The sequence below is a fragment of the Ranitomeya imitator genome, chromosome 3 (genome assembly GCF_032444005.1).
Source record: "Ranitomeya imitator isolate aRanImi1 chromosome 3, aRanImi1.pri, whole genome shotgun sequence".
NCBI lineage: Eukaryota > Metazoa > Chordata > Amphibia > Anura > Dendrobatidae > Ranitomeya > Ranitomeya imitator.
Window position 1 is genome coordinate 604,926,297 of NC_091284.1, and position 16,637 is coordinate 604,942,933.

A 16,637-nucleotide genomic window follows, 5' to 3' on the forward strand; every position below is an offset into this window, starting at 1 on the left:
AGTCTGCCACCATTGGTACGGTACAGTCGAAATTTCTTTTGTCCGTTACTTTGATCTGCTCTTTGTCTTCCTATTCTGTCATGGCATTTGTGGATTCAGGCGCTGCCCTGAATTTGATGGACTTGGAGTTTGCTAGGCGCTGTGGGTTTGTCTTGGAGCCCTTGCAGTGTCTTATTCCATTGAGAGGAATTGATGCTATGCCTTTGGCCAAGAATAAGCCTCAGTATTGGACCCAGCTGACCATGTGCATGGCTCCTGCGCACCGGGAGGATATTCGCTTTCTGGTGTTGCATAATCTGCATGATGTGGTCGTTTTGGGGTTGCCATGGCTACAAGTCCATAACCCAGTATTAGATTGGAAATCAATGTCTGTGTCCAGCTGGGGTTGTCAGGGGGTACATGGTGATGTTCCATTTCTGTCTATCTCATCATCCACCCCTTCTGAGGTCCCAGAGTTCTTGTCTGATTACCGGGATGTATTCGATGAGCCCAAGTCCAATGCCCTACCTCCGCATAGGGATTGTGATTGTGCTATCGAGTTGATTCCTGGTAGTAAGTTTCCTAAGGGTCGACTGTTTAATTTATCTGTACCTGAGCACGCCGCTATGCGGAGTTATGTAAAAGAATCCTTGGAGAAGGGTCATATTCGCCCGTCATCATCGCCATTGGGAGCAGGGTTCTTTTTTGTGGCCAAGAAGGATGGTTCGCTGAGACCTTGTATTGATTACCGCCTTCTAAATAAAATCACGGTCAAATTTCAGTACCCCTTGCCGCTGCTATCTGATTTGTTTGCTCGGATTAAGGGGGCTAGTTGGTTCACCAAGATAGATCTTCGTGGTGCATATAATCTTGTGCGTATTAAACGGGGCGATGAATGGAAAACTGCATTTAATACGCCCGAGGGCCATTTTGAGTACCTAGTTATGCCATTCGGAGTTGCTAATGCTCCATCAGTATTTCAGTCCTTTATGCATGACATCTTCCGAGAGTACCTGGATAAATTCCTGATTGTATACTTGGATGATATTTTGGTCTTCTCGGATGATTGGGAGTCTCATGTGAAGCAGGTCAGAATGGTGTTCCAGGTCCTGCGTGCTAATTCTTTGTTTGTGAAGGGATCAAAGTGTCTCTTTGGTGCTCAGAAGGTTTCATTTTTGGGGTTCATTTTTTCCCCTTCTACTATCGAGATGGATCCTGTTAAGGTCCAGGCCATTTATGATTGGACTCAGCCGACATCTCTGAGGAGTCTGCAAAAGTTCCTTGGCTTTGCTAATTTTTATCGTCGCTTCATCTGTAATTTTTCTAGTATTGCTAAACCATTGACCGATTTGACCAAGAAGGGTGCTGATGTGGTCAATTGGTCTTCTGCTGCTGTGGAAGCTTTTCAAGAGTTAAAGCGTCGTTTTTCTTCTGCCCCTGTGTTGTGTCAACCAGATGTTTCGCTTCCGTTCCAGGTCGAGGTTGATGCTTCTGAAATTGGAGCGGGGGCTGTTTTGTCGCAAAGAGGTTCTGATTGCTCGGTGATGAAGCCATGCGCCTTCTTTTCCAGGAAGTTTTCGCCTGCTGAGCGAAATTATGATGTTGGCAATCGAGAGTTGCTGGCCATGAAGTGGGCATTCGAGGAGTGGTGTCATTGGCTTGAAGGAGCTCAGCATCGCGTGGTGGTCTTGACTGATCACAAGAACTTGACTTATCTTGAGTCTGCCAAACGGTTGAATCCTAGACAGGCTCATTGGTCGCTGTTTTTCTCCCGTTTTGACTTTGTGGTTTCGTACCTTCCGGGCTCTAAAAATGTGAAGGCGGATGCCCTGTCTAGGAGTTTTGTGCCCGACTCTCCGGGTTTGCCTGAGCCGGCGGGTATTCTCAAAGAGGGAGTAATTGTGTCTGCCATCTCCCCTGATTTGCGGCAGGTGCTGCAAAAATTTCAGGTTAATAAACCTGATCGTTGCCCAGCGGAGAGACTGTTTGTCCCTGATAGGTGGACGAATAAAGTTATCTCTGAGGTTCATTGTTCGGTGTTGGCTGGTCATCCTGGAATCTTTGGTACCAGAGATTTAGTGGCTAGATCCTTTTGGTGGCCATCTCTGTCGCGGGATGTGCGTTTTTTTGTGCAGTCCTGCGGGATTTGTGCTCGGGCTAAGCACTGCTGTTCTCGTGCCAGTGGGTTGCTTTTGCCCTTGCCGGTCCCGAAGAGGCCTTGGACACATATCTCTATGGATTTTATTTCGGATCTCCCCGTCTCTCAAAAAATGTCGGTCATTTGGGTAGTTTGTGATCGCTTCTCTAAGATGATCCATTTGGTACCCTTGTCTAAATTGCCTTCCTCCTCTGATTTGGTGCCATTGTTCTTCCAGCATGTGGTTCGTTTACATGGCATTCCAGAGAACATCGTTTCTGACAGAGGTTCCCAGTTTGTTTCGAGGTTTTGGCGAGCCTTTTGTGCTAGGATGGGCATTGATTTGTCTTTTTCCTCGGCTTTCCATCCTCAGACAAATGGCCAGACTGAACGAACCAATCAGACCTTGGAAACATATCTGAGATGTTTTGTTTCTGCTGATCAGGATGACTGGGTGTCCTTTTTGCCTTTGGCTGAGTTCGCCCTTAATAATCGGGCCAGCTCGGCTACCTTGGTTTCGCCGTTTTTCTGCAATTCTGGGTTCCATCCTCGTTTCTCTTCAGGGCAGGTTGAGTCTTCGGACTGTCCTGGTGTGGATACTGTGGTGGACAGGTTGCAGCGGATTTGGACTCATGTAGTGGACAATTTGACCTTGTCCCAGGAGAAGGCTCAACGTTTCGCTAATCGCAGACGCTGTGTGGGTCCCCGACTTCGTGTTGGCGATTTGGTTTGGTTGTCATCTCGTTATATTCCTATGAAGGTTTCCTCTCCTAAGTTTAAGCCTCGTTTCATTGGTCCGTATAGGATTTCTGAGGTTCTTAATCCTGTGTCTTTTCGTTTGACCCTTCCAGACTGTTTTTCCATCCATAACGTATTCCATAGGTCATTGTTGCGGAGATACGTGGCACCTATGGTTCCATCTGTTGATCCTCCTGCCCCGGTTTTGGTGGAGGGGGAGTTGGAGTATATAGTGGAGAAGATTTTGGATTCTCGTGTTTCGAGACGGAAACTCCAGTATCTGGTTAAGTGGAAGGGTTATGGTCAGGAAGAAAATTCCTGGGTCTTTGCCTCTGATGTCCATGCTGCCGATCTTGTTCGTGCCTTTCATATGGCTCATCCTGGTCGGCCTGGGGGCTCTGGTGAGGGTTCGGTGACCCCTCCTCAAGGGGGGGGGTACTGTTGTGAATTCTGTGGTCGAGCTCCCTCCTGTGGTCACAAGTGGTACTTCGGCTAATTCTGTCTATGGGCTTCCGTTGGTGGATGTGAGTGGTACTGCGGCTTCTGAGTTTCCTTCCTCAGGTGATGAGGTTAAGTCGTTAGGTGCTGCTCTATTTAACTCCACCTAGTGCTTTGATCCTGGCCTCCAGTCAATGTTCTAGTATTGGTCTTGCTTCCTCCTGGATCGTTCCTGTGGCCTGTCTGCTCAGCATAAGCTAAGTTCTGCTTGTGTTACTTTTGTTTGCTTTATTTTCTGTCCAGCTTGCTATATTGGTTTTTCTTGCTTGCTGGAAGCTCTGAGACGCAGAGGGAGCACCTCCGTACTGTTAGTCGGTGCGGAGGGTCTTTTTGCCCCTCTGCGTGGTTGTTTGTAGGTTTTTGTGTTGACCGCAAAGCTATCTTTCCTATCCTCGGTCTATTCAGTAAGTCCGGCCTCACTTTGCTAAATCTATTTCATCTCTGTGTATGTATTTTCATCTTAACTCACAGTCATTATATGTGGGGGGCTGCCTTTTCCTTTGGGGAATTTCTCTGAGGCAAGGTAGGCTTATTTTTCTATCTTCAGGGCTAGTTAGTTTCTCAGGCTGTGCCGAGTTGCATAGGGAGCGTTAGACGCAATCCACGGCTACCTCTAGTGTGGTGTGATAGGTTTAGGGATTGCGGTCAGCAGAGTTTCCACGTCTCAGAGCTCGTCCTATGTTTTTTGGTTATTGTCAGGTCATTTTGTGTGCTCTGAACTTCAAGGTCCATTGTGATTCTGAATTACCTATTCATAACAGTCCCCCATCCAGCTTTGGCCGCTGCTGAGCATAGACTTTGGTCCCAGCCTCTTGCTCAGACTCGTGCTATTTGTCTGGTTACTGCTGGCTCTTCAGCCAAGCCTATGGTAACCAGCGGTAGGCAGCGACAAGCGAACGCTCTGGAGACTAAGTGCAGAAATCACTCTACTGAGCATGCTCATGATGTGGCAACATCTCTTTGGTGGTCGGTCGTCAGCTCCTCTACTGATGTGGCATCTCCGGATTGGTCCATGGGCAAGGTCCTGTCCGACTGGACTTGAGCTTTACATATAAAAGGCTCTCAGAGGCGCACGCCGGTGCGCTAGTATCAACCATTTTACATGTGTGTATGAGACATTGCTACAGTGTGGTCTATGTCAGCATGTGCTCAGGGTCGGTGGTAAGCCGTTAGAATTCTAGCACCTGCGGAGAGGAATTGGCTGAGTGTTTTTGCTGGTTGTGTGACCACTGTTTACTATTTACATCTTGTGTGGGTTTCGATTCCCTGTGAGGTTAACAGGGATCTTATCTAGCATCATTTCTATTTCATTACTATGTGCGAGTGACACAGCTCTGTAGCAGAGCATCTAATCCGTTACTGTGTGAGTGACACAGCTCTATTGCAGAGCATCTATTTTGTTTTTGTGTGCAAGTGACACTGCTTTGTGTGTAGTTCACTGAGTGATGTTTAACTCGCTACAGTTTAACATCTCTGCACGGTGGACCCCGGGTTGCGATTGCACTTCTCTATTACATTTATTTAGTGAAATCCACCAACCCTAACAGTATGTAAGTAGTGTAATAATAATAATTAAAAAAATCTTTATTTATCTAGCATCAACCTATTCCGAAGCGCTTTAGTGTGAGTGTGTTAATATATTCACCTTACAGACGCTTTTTACGGAATCCAGCACCGCTCTCATGTTCTTTTCAGTGACATCACTGCTATTTAGACTATTTAGCGACAGCACCGAAAGATAAATGTTGCAATATGTGCCCAACTTGTTCATTCTATGCCAAGGAGAATTAATGTTGTCTTTAAAATTATGGAGGACATAGAAAATAGTGGGGTGTTATTATTTTTGCAAAAATGTATTTGAGTAAAATGTAAGATTTTGTAATGAAAAATATTAGTATTATTATCATTATTAATACCACATCTTATTCGGTAAGTGCTATAGCTTGCCGAATAAGGAGGGAGCTGATCATATTCGCTTATCTCTACTTACTGCAAAGTCAAAAGTTTACATACATTTCATTAGCATTTGGTATTATTGCCCTTAAACAGAATAACTTGGGTCCAGCATTCAGGATATAAAATGTTTGTTGCATGTAAACTTTTGACTTTGCAGTAAGTTATAAAAAGCCGCTGATTTCTCAAGTTGTCTCACCTACAAGGAATGGAGAAGTCTGTAATTTTTATCATAGGTACACTTTAACTGTGAGAGGCAGAATCTAAAAATAAAAACCAGAAAATCACATTGTATGAATTTTAAGTAGTTAACCCCTTAGTGACAGAGCCAATTTGGTACTTAATGACTGAGCCAATTTTTACAATTCTGACCACTGTCAATTTTTGAGGTTATAACTCTGGAACACTTTAATAGATCTCGCTGATTCTGAGATTGTTTTTTCGTGACATACTGTACTTCATGATAGTGGTAACATTTCTTGGATATTACTTGCAATTATTTATGAAAAAAATGGAAACATGGCAAAAAAATTTTTAAATTTTGCAATTTTTTTAATTTGAATTATTATGCCCTTAAATTAGAGAGATATGTCACACAAAATAGTTAATAAATAACATTTCCCACATGTCTACTTTACATCAGCACAATTTTGGAAACAAATTTTCTTTTGTTAGGAAGTTATAAGGGTTAAGAGTTGACCAGCGATTTCTCATTTTTACAACAAAATTTACAAAACCATTATTTTTAGGGACCATCTCATGTTTAAAGTCACTTTGAGGGGTGTACATGACAGAAAGTACCCAAACTTGACACCATTCTAAAAACTACACCCCTCAAGGTGCTCAAAACCACATTCAAAAAGTTTATTAACCCTTTACGTGCTTCACAGGAACTGAAACAATGGGGAAGGAGAAAATGAACATTTAACTTTTTTTTGCAAACATTTTAATTCAGAACCATTTTTTTTTATTTTCACAAGTGTAAAAAGAGAATATGAACCTCAAAATTTGTTGTGCAATTTCTCCTGAATATGCCAATACTTCATATGTCGGGGTAAACCACTGTTTGGGCGCACGGTAGTGCTTGGAAGAAAAGGAGCATTGTTTGACTTTTTCAATGCAGAATTGGCTGGAATTGAGATCGAACGCCTTGTCGGGTTTGGAGAGCCCCTGATGTGCTTAAACAGTAGAAACCCCCCACAAGTGACACCATTTTGGAAACTAGACCCTTTAAGGAACTTACCTAGATATGTGGTGAGTACTTTAAACCCCAAAGTGCTTCACAGAAGTTTCGAACGTAGAGCCGTGAAAATTAAAAAAAATCGCATTTTTTACACAAAAATGATCTTTTCACCCACAAATTCTTATTTTCACAAGGGTACCAGGAAAAATTAGACATAAAAAGTTGTTTTGCAATTTCTCCTGAGTATGATGATACCCCATATGTGGGGGTAAACCGCTGTTTTGGCGCACAGCAGAGCTTGGAAGAGAAGGAGCACCATTTGACTTTTTCAATGCAGAATTGGCTGGAATTGAGATAGGACGCCATGTCGCGTTTGGAGAGCCCCTGATGTGCCTAACCAGTAGAAACCCTCCACAAGTGACACCATTTTGGAAACTAGACCCTTTAAGGAACTTGTCTAGATGTGCAATGAGCACTTTAAACCCCCAGGTGCTTCACATAAGTTTATAACGTAGAGCCGTGAAAATAAAAAATCGCATTTCTTCTACAAAAATTATATTTTCACCCCCAAATTTTTATTTTCACAAGGGTAACAAGAGAAATTAGACCTGAAAAGTTGTTGTGCAATTTATCCTGAGTACGACGATACCCCATATCCCCATATGTCGGGGTAAACCACAGTTTGGGCGCATGGCAGAGCTTGGAAGGGAAGGAGTTCCGTTTGACTTTTTCTACGCAGAATTGGCTGGAATTGAGATCGGATGCCATGTCACTTTTGGAAAGCCCCTGAAGTGCCTAAACAGTGGAAACCCCCCACAAGTGACCCCATTTTGGAAACTAAACCCATTAAGGAACTTATCTAGATGTGTGGTGAGCACTTTGAACCCCCAAGTGCTTCACAGAAATGTATAACGTAGAGCCGTGAAAATAAAAAATCCTTTTTTTCCCTCAAAAATGAGTTTTTTAGCTTGCAGTTTGTTATTTTCTCAAGGGTAACAGGAGAAATTAGATCATAAAATGTGTTGTCCAGTTTGTCCTGAGTACTCTGATACCCCATATATGGGGGGACCACTGTTTGGGCACACATCGGGTCTCGGAAGGGAAGTAGTGACGTTTTAAAATACAGACTTTGATGGAATGGTCTGCAGGCGTCATGTTGCATTTTCAGAGCTCTTGATGTACCTAAACAGTAGAAACCCCCCACAAGTGACCCCATTTTGGAAACTAGACCCCCCAAGGAACTTATCTAAATGTGTGGTAAGCACTTTGAACCCCCAAGTGCTTCACAGAAATTTATAACGTAGAGCTGTGAAAATAAAAAATCCTTTCTTTTCCTAAAAAATGATATTTTAGCTGGCAATTTATTATTTTCTCAAGGGTAACAGGAGAAGTTGGATTATAAAATGTGTTGTCCAGTTTGTCCTGAGTATGCTGATAGCCCATATGTGGGGGGACCACTGTTTGGGCGCATGGCAGAGCTCGGAACGGAAGGCGCGCCGTTTTGGAATGCAGACTTTGATAGAATGGTCTGTGGACGTTATGTTGTGTTTGCAGAGCCCCTGATGTACCTAAACAGTAGAAACCCCCCACAAGTGACCCCATTTTGGATACTAGACCCCCAAGGAACTTATCTAGATGTGTCGTGAGCATTTTGAATGCCCAAGTGCTTCACAGAAGTTTATAATGCAGAGTCATGAAAATATATTTTTTTTCAACAAAAATGATTTTTTTAGTCCCCAATTTTTTATTTTCTCAAGGGTAACAGGAGAAGTTGGACCACAAAATTTGTTGTCCAATTTGCTCTGAGTACGCTGATACCCCATATGTGGGGAGGACCACTGTTTGGGCACACATCAGGGCTGGGAAGGGAAGTAGTGATGTTTTAAAATGCAGACTTTGATGAAATGGTCTGCAGGTCTCATGTTGCATTTTCAGAGCCCATGATGTACCTAAACAGCTGAAACCCCCCACAAGTAACCCTATTTTGGAAACTAGACCCCTAAGGAACTTATCTAGATATGTAGTGAGCATTTTGAACTCCCAAGTGCTTCACAGAAGTTTGACACTGTTAGGGCTAGCGGAACGCACCAAATAATAAGACAGATAGAGTATGGTGCGTTCGCAGCCCGGGGTCCACCGTGCAGAGATGGAACCTGCTGCCAAGTAATGACGGACTATATGGCGGTACAAAGTGAATACACACATGGGCTAACCTCACCCTGTGTGAAGGAAGCGAACCCTGTTACGTCACAGGGCCGTGGTACTGCACCAAGAGCGCAAGCAACGAGTCTCAGAACTCAATCCCAAAACACAGGATTTGAGTACATAGACCTCATGCGCTCGACACCGCTACTGAGGTGTCAGAGTGACAGCAATAGAAGCTCGAGAGTGCACGCAGTGCCGCACTGGCGAATGCCACTAACCACCCAGGCTTGGGTGAGGAAAGCGCTGTGAAAGCACAAGGCGCCGCACTGGCGGTCACAGCAATAAGACGCTGTATTGTGTGTTTACGTGCTGATGGCTAAGTCGGGCGCTAGATAGCAAAAATACAGCTTCCGTGAACAGTCATCCAATAGGGAGGGTTATTTAAAGAGCGACTTTCACTCACAACACACACACATTTACAAATGTACACTAGCGCATGGCCGTGCGGTCATGCGCAGCTTATATAGTTGCAGCACGTTCAGGACCTTCCAATAAAGGACCAATGGGAAGCTGCTACCAAAGTTTTGCCTTTTCAGGACCTTCCTGGAGGACCAATGGGATGTGCTGCAGTACCTGAGCATGTGACCCTCGATCTCCAATGGGAGATCTTGCCCTGGGCATGCTCAGAAAGAGAAAAGCAGAACTTAGCCCCAAAAGCATCTGCTCGCCACTGCCCAACACTGACTTCAATGGCAGAAGCAGGAAAAGCAGCAGTAACTCTTTGTACAGAGTGAGACTGAGCAAGACGCTGGGACCGACGTCTCTGCTGAGCAGACTCCACTGCGGCTGGAGGAGAATGGGAGACCGCAGCGGAGATGGCTCGAGATTCCCCTTGTGCAGAAGCGGGAACTCGACACCTAACATTACCCCCCCTCCTAGGACCCCCCCTCCTTGGGCCTCGCTACGCTCAAAGGCAGCAATGAGCTGTGGGGCCCGAATGTTTTCAGCAGGCTCCCAGGACCTGTCCTCTGGGCCATAACCCTTCCAATCCACCAGATAGAACTTTTTGCCACGTACCACCTTGCACCCCAAAATAGCGTTCACCTCGTAATCGTCCGTAGACGAACCCGATGTCCCGGCAGATGACTCGGAAAACCGGGACATGTATACGGGTTTCAAGTTTCAAGAGGGACACATGAAAGGTGTCGGTGATACCCAAGCGTGGAGGAAGGGCCAGACGGTAGACCACAGGGTTAACCTGTTCAAGGACCTTGAAGGGACCCAAGTAGCGAGGTGCAAACTTAGTGGACTCAACACGCAGCCTGATGTTACGGGCGGAGAGCCACACTAAGTCGCCAGGAGCAAAGGTCGAAGCGGGACGCCGATGAGCATCGGCGGAGGACCTCATTCTCTCCTTGGAGGCCCGAATGGCATCCTGAGTGCGGTCCCAAATGTCCCGTGCCTCCACAGCCCAGTCTGCCACCCTGGAGTCAGCAGAAGACACAGGCATGGGCACAGGGACACGCGGATGCTGGCCGTAATTTAGTAGGAATGGAGTCTGACCGGTGGAGTCGGCTACGGCGTTGTTAAGCGCAAACTCTGCCCACGGTAGCAAGGATGCCCAGTCATCCTGCCTGGCAGAAACAAAATGTCGTAAATATGTGACCAAGGTCTGGTTGGCCCTCTCTACCAACCCATTCGTCTCGGGATGATATGCCGAAGAGAGATTCAACTCAATACTGAGTAGACGACAAAGCTCTCTCCAGAATCGAGACGCAAACTGGGGACCCCGGTCACTAACAATTTTGTCTGGCATACCGTGTAGGCGAAAGATATGTTTGATGAACAAGACAGCCAACGCCCGTGCAGAAGGTAGCCGTGGAAGAGGCACCAAGTGCACCATTTTGGAAAAATGGTCGGTGATCACCCAGATAATGGTGCAGTTACGAGACTTGGGTAAGCCCACCACAAAGTCCATCCCGACCATCTCCCAGGGCCTGTCCGCCACCGGCAGAGGGTAAAGCAAACCAGCTGGCCGTTGCCGAGGGGACTTGTTCTTGGCGCAAGAGACACACGCCCGAACATATTCTGCGACATCACGAGCCATATGCGGCCACCAGTATGTCCTCGCCAGTAACTCAGATGTCCTTTTGGAACCAAAATGTCCACCCACCCTGGACGAGTGTGCCCAAGAGAGAGCCTCCGGTCGCAAACTGGATGGTACAAAAGTCTTGCCCGGAGGCACAGACTCTAGCGAAACCGGGGCCACAGTTCTCAAGCTCTCGGTGGGGACAATAAGCCGAGGCTCCTCTTCCTCCTCCGCAGATAACACAACGGAGCGAGAGAGAGCGTCGGCCCGAATGTTCTTCTCCCCAGAAAGAAAATGGAGGGTGAAATGAAACCGGGAGAAGAATAAGGACCATCTGGCCTGGCGAGAATTCAACCGCTGGGCTGTCTGCAGGTACACCAAATTTTTATGGTCTGTGAAGACTTGGAAGGGAAAACGTGCTCCCTCCAAGAGATGTCTCCACTCCGAGAAAGCCAACTTCATGGCTAGCAACTCCCTGTCCCCGATGGAATAATTCCTCTCTGCTGGTGAGAAGGTCTTAGAAAAGAAGAAGCAAGGATGCTTCCGACCTTGAGCATCCTTTTGGAAGAGGACTGCTCCAGCACCAACAGAAGAGGCATCCACCTCCATGATAAATGGCTTATCAACATCGGGGCGATGTAGGATGGGAGCGCTAGCGAAGTGTGACTTTATGGAGTTAAAGGCCTTGGAGACCTCCTCAGACCACAATTTGGGATTTGCCCCCTTCTTGGTGAGGGCAACCATGGGAGCTACCAAAGTTGAGAAGTGTGGAATGAACTGGCGATAATAATTAATGAACCCCATAAAGCGCTGCACCGCTTTAAGAGAATGGGGTTCCTGCCAGTCCATCACAGCCTGTAGTTTGGCAGGATCCATAGCCAATCCCTGGGCAGAGATGATGTAGCCTAGGAAAGGTAAGGACTCCTGCTCGAACATACACTTCTCCAACTTGGCATAGAGGGAGTTTGCACGTAGGAGGTCGAAGACTTTGCAAACATCTCTCCGGTGGGAGTCAATATCTGGAGAGTAGATGAGAATATCATCCAGATAGATTATGACCGAGGAGGAAAGCATATCCCGGAAGATGTCGTTCACAAAGTCTTGGAAAACGGCTGGGGCATTACAGAGCCCGAAGGGCATCACCAGATATTCATAGTGCCCATCCCTGGTGTTAAAAGCCGTCTTCCATTCGTCCCCCTCATGGATGCGAATCAGGTTGTAAGCACCCCGCAGATCTAATTTAGTAAATACCCTTGCTCCCCGAAGCCTATCGAAGAGCTCAGATATCAAGGGCAAAGGATACTTATTCTTAACGGTGATGGCGTTAAGACCCCTGTAGTCTATGCATGGACGCAATTCCCCATTCTTCTTCTGCACGAAGAAGAACCCTGCCCCAGCAGGTGACACTGACTTCCTAATGAATCCTCTTGCCAGATTTTCCTGGATGTACTGTGACATTGCCTCCGTCTCCGGGAGAGATAACAGATAGACTCGACCCCGGGGAGGCTCAGCACCAGGCAAGAGATCAATAGGACAGTCATAGGGACGATGGGGCGGAAGGATCTCCGCCGCCTTTTTGGAGAACACGTCTGCATAAGACCAATACTGCTTGGGGAGAGAGGATAGATCTGCGGGTACCTCTGTAGTAGCAACCTGAACGCACTCCCTCTGACACCTACCCCCACAAGATTCGCCCCATCCCAGAATTCTGCCTGAGGACCACTCGATATGAGGAGAGTGGTACCGTAGCCAAGGTATTCCCAACAGGACCTCATCAATTCCCTCAGGAATGACGAGCAGAGATATAATCTCCTGATGAGATGGCGACATGGACAGAGTAAAAGGGATGGTCTGGTGTGTTATCTGTGAGGGCAGTGTCGACCCATTCACCACTCGTACCGTTACTGGTTGAGCTAGCATAACCAGGGGTATTGCGTGACGTTGGGCGAAGGCAGAAGACATAAAATTGCCCTCCACCCCAGAATCCACGCAGAGCTCTACCGAGTGGGAGAATGAGCCTATAATAATTGTCCCCTTAAAGGACAATTTAGAGGCAAACATCGCCGTGTCTAGTGTACCTCCTACTACTACCACTAGACGCTGACGTTTCCTCGACTGCTGAGGACATCTGGTGGCTAGATGTCCTGACTGCTGGCAAACATGACAGACCTTGAGTGCACAAGCGATCCGGGACTTAGATCCCGCTTGTGACACTTCCATGGCCTCATGTGACTCAGGAACCAGGACCGGAGATTCCAGAGGTTTGGCGAAGGTAGGAGCCAGCCGAAACCTCTGCCTACATTGGGCTCGCTCTAACCTCCTCTCGTTAAAACGGAGGTCAATTCGAGTGGAGACAGTTATTAACTCCTCCAGTGTGGCAGGAATCTCCCTAGTGGCCAGAGCGTCCTTAACGTGATCAGCCAGGCCCCTCCAAAATATGGGGATAAGGGCTTTATCCGACCAGTCCAGCTCAGAAGCTAAAGTGCGGAATTGGACAGCAAAATGACTGACCAAGGTCTCACCCTGAGTTAATGCCAGCAGTTGGAGCGCAGTATCATGGGTGACTTGAGGTCCTAAAAAGACCTGTTTCAGAGTTCTCAGGAACAGCGGAGCACTCTGCACCACATGATCGCCACGCTCCCACAGCGGCGTAACCCATTCCAACGCCCTGTCCGACAAGAGAGACACTATAAATCCCACCTTAGCCCGCTCTGTGGGAAAACGTGCAGCCAGGAGCTCGAGGTGAATAGAGCACTGACTCACGAATCCCCTACAAAATTTGCTATCACCAGAAAATTTTTCTGGCAGCGGGAGGCGAGATAATGTCGGAACAGAGGTGGCAATGGACAAGGTTGCTGCAGCCAAGCTAGCAGCCTGTACAGCAACTGTGGTAACATCCACAGCTGAGGTTGAGCTCTCGAGAGCCGCCAACCTACCTTCCAGCTGCTGGATATACCGCAAGGATTGCTGTTTGTCCGTCATTACTAGCCAGACCCTGGCGCTAGTGTAATGTTAGGGCTAGCGGAACGCAACAAATAATAAGACAGATAGAGTATGGTGCGTTCGCAGCCCGGGGTCCACCGTGCAGAGATGGAACCTGCTGCCAAGTAATGACGGACTATATGGCGGTACAAAGTGAATACACACATGGGCTAACCTCACCCTGTGTGAAGGAAGCGAACCCTGTTACATCACAGGGCCGTGGTACCGCAACAAGAGCGCAAGCAACGAGTCTCAGAACTCAATCCCAAGACACAGGATTTGAGTACATAGACCTCATGCGCTCGACACCGCTACTGAGGTGTCAGAGTGACAGCAATAGAAGCACGAGAGTGCATGCAGTGCCGCACTGGCGAACGCCACTAACCACCCAAGCTTGGGTGAGGAAAGCGCTGTGAAAGCACAAGGCGCCGCACTGGCGGTCACAGCAATAAGACGCTGTATTGTGTGTTTACGTGCTGATGGCTAAGTCGGGCGCTAGATAGCAAACATACACCTTCCGCGAACAGTCATCCAATAGGGAGGGTTATTTAAAGAGCGACTTTCACTCACAACACACACACATTTACAAATGTACACTAGCGCATGGCCGTGCGGTCATGCGCAGCTTATATAGTTGCAGCACGTTCAGGACCTTCCAATAAAGGACCAATGGGAAGCTGCTACCAAAGTTTTGCCCTTTCAGGACCTTCCTGGAGGACCAATGGGATGTGCTGCAGTACCTGAGCATGTGACCCTCGATCTCCAATGGGAGATCTTGCCCTGGGCATGCTCAGAAAGAGAAAAGCAGAACTTAGCCCCAAAAGCATCTGCTCGCCGCTGCCCAACACTGACTTCAATGGCAGAAGCAGGAAAAGCAGCAGTAACTCTTTGTACAGAGTGAGACTGAGCAAGACGCTGGGACCGACGTCTCTGCTGAGCAGACTCCACTGCGGCTGGATAAGAATGGGAGACCGCAGCAGAGATGTCTCGAGATTCCCCTTGTGCAGAAGCGAGAACTCGACACCTAACAGACACAGAGCCATGAAAAAAAAAATCATTTTTTCCCCACAAAAATGATTTTTTTTAGCCCCAAATTTTTTTTACTTTCACAAGGGTAACAGGAGAAACTGGACCCCAAAAGTTGTTGTCCAATCAGTCCTGAGTACGCTGATACCCCATATGTGGGGGTAAACCACTGTTTGGGTGCACGGCAGAGCTCAGAGGGGAGGGAGCACCATTTGACTTTTTGAACGCAAAATTGTCTATTGCGTTTGGAGACCCCCTGAGGTACCTAAACAGTGGAAACCCCCCAATTCTAACTCCATTCGTAACCCCAACACACCCCTAACACTAATCCTAACTCTAGCCCTAACCCTAACTTTAGCCCCAACCCTATAACTAACTTTAGCCCCAACCCTAACCCTAGCCATAACCCTAGCCCTAACCCTAGCCCTAACCCTAACCCTAATTGGAAAATAGAAATACATATATTTTTTATTTCATTATTTTTTCCTAACTAAGGGGGTGATAAAGGGGGGGTTATTTACTATTTTTTTATTTTGATCACTGTGATAGGATCTCACAGTGACCAAAATAAAACAAGAGGAAGAATCTTCCTCTGCCGGCCACCACATCACGGCGGGCGCAAGGCTCATGCGCCCACCATTTTCTTCCTGGAGGGGGAAGCCGTAGGCCAGGAGGGGATGCAGGAGGACCCAGGAACACCGGTAAGTATAACAGGGTCCCCGAATCCCCTATTTCTCTGTCCCCTGATGTGCGATAACATCAGAGGACAGAGAATGACACGTCGCTTTTTTTTAAAATTTTTGCAGTCGCCGGTAAACAGTTAATTACTGGCGATCGCAAAACAGGGGTCGGTAAAAACCGACCCCGATCATGTTCTTTGGGGTCTCAGCTACCCCCGGCAGCCGAGACCACAACGGTCTGCTGGGTGCCGGCCAGCGGGCGCGCTACGCATGCGCCCGCAATTTTTTTCCCAGAAAAAGATGGCGGCGCCCATTGGGAGCCACGAGGAGAATCGGGGGAGACAGGAGAGTAACAGGGGGCTATCGGAGACCCCATTTCTCTGTCCTTTGATGTGCAATCACATCAAACAACAGAGAAATTAAATGGGAAATCACGTTTTTTTTTTTTTTGCAGCCACCGGTAAACGGTTATTTACCGGCGATCGCAACCCGGGGGTCGGTACCCGAATCATGTTCTCTGGGGTCTCAGCTACCCCCGGCAACCGACATCCCAGAGAAAATCTGACTCTGGGGAGCGCTATACACTTTTTCCACAGCGCCGTTAATTAACGGGGCTGTGGTTTAAGTGCCCTTAACTGCCGCCGCTAAAAGGCGTATCGGCGGTCGTTAAGGGGTTACATTGCATTTTATTGCATGACATTAGTATTTGATCACCTACGAACCAGCAAGAATCTAGGCTCTTACAGACCTGTTAGTTTTTCTCTTAGAAGCCCTCCTTCACTGCACTCATTACCTGTATTAATTGCAACTGTTTGAACTTGTTACCTGTATAAAATACACTTGTCCACACACTCAATCAATCACACTCTAAACTCTCCACTATGGCCAAGACCAAAGAGGGGGAAACATCATACTTTGGAGGTGTTTTTCTGCAAATTGGACAGGACAACTGCACCATATTGATGGGAGGATGGATTGGGTCATGTATAGCAATATTTTGGCTAACAACCTCCCTCCCTTAGTAAGAGCATTGAAGATGGGCCATTTCTAGGTCTACCAGCATGACAATGACTCGAAACCCAAAGCCAGGACAACTAAAATGGAGGTCCTGGAGATGTCTTCAATCCTGAATCCAATAGAAAATATTTGGAGGAAGCTGAAACTTATTGTTGTCCAATCACAGCCCTAAAATCTGAAAGATCTGGAGAAGATCTGCATGGAGGAGTG